Source organism: Octodon degus, unplaced genomic scaffold (genome assembly GCF_000260255.1).
Source record: "Octodon degus isolate 3935 unplaced genomic scaffold, OctDeg1.0 scaffold01259, whole genome shotgun sequence".
In the NCBI taxonomy this organism is placed as follows: Eukaryota; Metazoa; Chordata; class Mammalia; order Rodentia; family Octodontidae; genus Octodon; species Octodon degus.
The window spans coordinates 830-5,982 of NW_004525835.1; the positions used below are offsets into that span (position 1 = coordinate 830).

General features: G+C 37.7%; 1 pseudogene; it reads right to left on the minus strand.

Annotated features, from left to right (window-relative positions):
- Nucleotides 1-3,237: 3,237 nt before the first annotated feature.
- LOC101561015 lies at nucleotides 3,238-3,492 on the minus strand (annotated as a pseudogene).
- Between the last annotated feature and the right edge of the window lie 1,661 nt (nucleotides 3,493-5,153).

Genomic DNA, 5,153 nt, shown 5'->3' on the forward strand with positions numbered 1-5,153 from the left:
TCATTTGCTTCACAATGGTGCTTTTACCAGATTCTCCAGCACCTGAATCCATGAAAACAAGGAGAATCTGGACGGCGTCCTCCATTAGTGACGCCGGATGGGGATGGGTCCCCTTTTGGAAGGGGACTCCGGGGATTTGTCGCGGCGGGTGGGCTTTTTTGGCTTGCAGCGGCGCTGCTTCTTCTGCTTGGGCTCTTCCTGTTTTTGTTTTTTATAGTTTGTTTGTTTGTTTGTATTTTTAAGGAAGGGTCTACAAGGTGTTCAGGGTCTCACTATTAGATCAGACTCGTAGTGATCCGCCTGTTTACAGCCTCCCAAGAGCTGGGATTATAGGCACACGCCACCATGCCCAGTGTCAATTGCTGACTCAGTGTACCCCAGGGGGAGGGCCAGCATGTCCAGCCCAGGGACTGAACCCCTGGCCCCTGCACCTGTTTGCAGGCGCTTTAATCCACTGAGCTATTTGGCCAGCCCTTCAAGTTTATCCTTCTTTATACCGCCATTGTATTTTTTTAAAACCCCACATCTTCTTTATCCAATTCATTAGTTGATGGATATGTGGGCTGTTTCCAAGATTTAGCTATTACAAACTGTGCTGCCTTAAACATGAGAATGAACATATCACCGTGATATGATACTTTTCATTCTTTAGGGAAGATACCAAGAAGGGGAATAGCTGGGTCAAATGGAACCTCTAGTTTTAGTTTTGTGAGAAATCTCCACACTGAATTCTACAGTGGTTGCACCAGTCTATACTCCCATCAACATTGGAGAAAAGTTCCTTTTTCCCCACAGCCCTGTCAGAATTTGTTATTGGTTGATTTCTTGATAATAGCCATTTTTTCTGAAGATAGAATCTCATCATTTTCTTTTCTTTTCTTTTTTTTTTTTTAATTTTTAGAAACAGTTTGGCTATGCTGTTTAGGCTGGGCTTGAACTCACTCTGTAGCCCAGGCTGGCCTCAAATTTATGGAGATTCTCCTGTCTCAGCCTCACAAGTGCTGGGATTACAGGTATGCATCACCACCCCTGGCTATTCAGCATACATTTATTTACATCTCTTAAATGATCAGTGACATTCAAAAATTTTTTCATATATTTTCTGTTTCCACTTCTGCATCTGAGAAGTGTCTATTCATTTCAGATGCCCATTTTTTGCACTGAGTATTTAAATGGGAGGTGAGGACCAGGGATATAGCTCAGTGGCATAAGTGCCTGCCTGGCAAGTGCAAGGTCCTGAATTTGATCGCTGGTATTGCAAATAAGTAAGTAACTAACTAACTAAATGGAAGGTGATTTTTTTGGGGGGAGGTGATTCTTTTGAGCTCTTTACATATTCTAAATAGTAATCCTTTGTCTGAGGAAGAGCTGGCAAAAATATTTCCTGTACTGTGGGCTCTCTACTCTGTTGGTTTCTCTTGCTGTGCAAAAGCTTTTTAATAAAATGAGATCCCAGTTATTGATTTTTCTCAGTTATTGATTATTTGTGATATTTCCTGTGTGATCGGTGTTTTGTTAATAAAGTCTGTGCCTACACCAATGTCTTCCAGAGTTTTACCTATTTTATCTTGGGGCAGATTTAGTGTTTCTGTTTGAATATTTAGATCTTTAATCTATTTCAATTTTAGTTTCATGCATGATGAGAGACATAGGTCTAGCTTTAGTTTCTGGCATGTGGAAAAGCCAGTTTTATTACACCATTAATTAAAGAGGCTGTCTTTCTTCCACTGAACATGTTTGGCCCCATTATCAAAAACAACGTAGCTGAGTATGTTTGGAATTGTTTCTGCATCTTCTAATCTGTTCCACTGATCCTCTGTTTTTTTGCCAATAGCATCCTATTTTTTATGATAGTAACTTTGTAGTATAATTTCAAGTTGAGGCTTGTGATGCTTCCTGCTTTGCCTTTGTTGCCCAGAATTGGTTTTGCTATGTTTCTTCTGTTTCCAAATGAATTTTAGAATTGTTTTCTCTAATTCTGTGAGATATGCTATTGGAATTTTGATGGGGATTGTATTAAATTTGTATAACAACTTTGGAAGTATGGCTCTTTTCACTATGTTGGTTTTACCCACCCAAGAATAACAGATATCTTTCCATTTTCTGATGTCTTTTTCTATCTCCTTTTTCTGAGTGCTGTAATTTTCAACATAAAAGTCTTTTACTTCCTTTGTTAGATTGATCCCTAGGTATTTTTTGGATGTTACCATGAAAGGTGTTGTTTCTTTAATTTCTCTCTCAGTGAGTTTGCTATTTGTACACAAAAATGCTATTGACATTTGTATATTCACTTTGCATCCAGCTATATTACTAAATTTGATTATTAATTCTACAAGCCTTTTGCTGGAATTTTTTTGGATCTTCTATCATGTGATTTTCAAATCATGATAATTTAACTTCTTACTTTCCTATCCTTATTCCTTTTATTTCTTATTTAATTGCTCTGGTTAATGTTTTCTGAACTATTGAATAAGAGTGATGACAGTAGACATCCTTCTCTTATTCCTGATTTTGGAGTGAAAGCTTTCAGTTTTTGTCCATTTGGTGTGATATTGGCTATTGGTCTGTCATAGATGGCTTTTATCAGATTGAAATGTAGATAATCTATTCCAATTTTCTATAGAACTTTTTTATCATAAATAGGGGTTGGACTTTGTCAAACACTTTTCCTCATCTACTGAAATGATCATATATTTTTTGTCCTTGGCTCTTGTTAATATGTGGTATTACATGTATTGATTTGAATATGTTGAAACATCCTTGTATTCCATGACAAATCCTACTTGGTCATGGCATATAATCTTGTTGATGATTTGCCACATTCTGTTTGCCAGTATCTCATTGAGGACTTTTTGCAGCTACATTCCTTAGGGAGATTGGCCTGTATTTTTCTTTCTTGGTTGGGTCCTGCTATGGTTTTGGTATCAAGGTAATGTGTTCTTCCAGGCATGAATTTGGGAATCTTGCTTCCCTTTAAATTTCAATAAAGAGTTTGAAAAGTAGAGATATTAGGTTGTCTCTAAATGTCTTACATAAAATTCAGCAGTGAATCTGTTAGAGCCTGTGCTTTTCTATGTTGGTAAGCTTTTTATCATATCTTCAATTTCATTGACTGATATTAGTTTATTTAGATTTTTTTTTTGTGTGTGTGTGTGTGTGTTTGGCAGAACTGAGCATTGACAGGCCCCTGCGCTTGCCAGGGAAGTGCTTATTCCACTGATATATCAAAAGCTTTATTCATCTGCTGAAGCTGGAACAATACAAACTGCTAGAACCTCTTGCTTCAATTATGCTGTAATCCCGGGCTTCAGCCAGTTCCCTCTCCATCCGTGTCAGCTCATCCTGCCTCTTCTCCTCCTCCGTGGCTATCCTCCTCTTGTACTCTGCCTGAGGCTTCAGGTAACTGTAGTGCTTGGCTCCATAGGCGATGATGACAACTAGGGCAGAGTAGTGGCTGAGCTTGAGTGGAGAGACCTGTACTGGTGATACCATCTTGTCCCTGGCCTTCAAGGCGGAAACCTATTTAGAATGTTTATACCTTCTTGATTCAGTTTTGGTAATTTATATGCATCTAAGAATCTGCAAATTTCTTCTGGATTTTTCATCTTATTAGAATATAGGTTCTCAAAGTGCATATTGATTATCTTCTGGATTTGTGCAGGATCTGTTGGGATTTCACCCTTTTCATTCCCAAATGCATAGATTTGAATCTTTTCTTTCCTTTTTTCAATAAGGTTGTCTAAGAATTTTTCAATTTTATTTGATCTTTTTAAGAAGCAACTCTTTGGTTTTATTGATTCTTCATTTTGTTTTCTTATTCTCTAATGCATTAATTTCTGCTCTGAGCTTTATAATTTCCTCCCTCGTATGAGCTTTAGCCTTGACTTGCTCTTCTTTTTCTAGAAGGTTGAAGTTCAACATTAAGTTGTTTATTTGAGATCACTCTGTTTTCCTGATATGGGTATTCACTGGCATAAATTTCCTGCGTGGTACTGCATTCATTACATCGCATAAATTTATTTAACTACGAATGAATCCGTTTTTATCATGCTAGGAACTGTTGGAATCAATAGTCCTTAGAAGTGAATCCAATAAAAAGTGCACTGATAAATTTTTCTAGCCCTTTGGCACAACTGCTCTGCCCATATGTGTGATCAACAGGCCTCAAAGACTGCTCCAATTCACTCCTTTCCATATAGAAATAGGCAAACCATATATATTTTGGATATTGAGGCAAAACAGAGATTGCTTGTTTTGCGTCAAAATCCAAAAAAATGTTCAGGTAACTTATTTTTCCCCAGTATCAGACATTATAGAAAAAAAGACATTATAAAAACAATACATATTTTGAAGACATTTGGATTTTCATTAATACTTTTATTTGTAAAACATCGATAGTGAATGTGTCTAAAATTCAATAGGCTATTATTTTATTGTATTTTTGTTTGTTTGTTTGTTTGTTTGGTAGAACTGGGGATTGAACTCAGGCCCTTGTGCTTGCCAGGCAAGTGCTTATTCTACTAAGCCATCTCTCCAGCCTCAACAATAGGCTATTGTTGACAACCAGTTTTAATGACCAGTTTATGCTACTTCGGTCTTGGTTCAATTCTCCCATTCTGAGACCTATACAGCAATTTCCCCAGCTATTGCCCATCTGCACCCTTCACACTACTACTCCCTTATCTTGCTCTAGTTTCAATGCTTATTAGTAGCACATATCCCTTCCTAGTACACCATAAGGTATATTAATTTCACTACTGTCTGCTTCCTGTATCCTGCCCCTGGCCATCCCTCTCCTGCCTGCTCCCTTGCTAGAAAATATACAATTGATATATACATACTACTGAAGCAGTGCCTGGCCCATAACAGATAATTTTTGAACATTTGCAAAATGAACAAAATTAAGGAGTGTGTGAAGCTAGGAGGCCTTTCCATCTCTCAACTCCTCTTGCTTTTCTTAATCCTCTCTCAGAGGAGTTGACTTAGACTCTACTAAACAGACTTGGAAATAATATTTCATGTTCTTCTTTGGACTTTAGAGCCATCTTCTTTTCTTTTTTTTTTTTTGGCAGAACATCAGGCCCTTGAGCTTGCCAGGCAAACGCTTATTCTACTGAGCTATCTCCCTGGCCCCTGGAGCCATCTTCATTAAA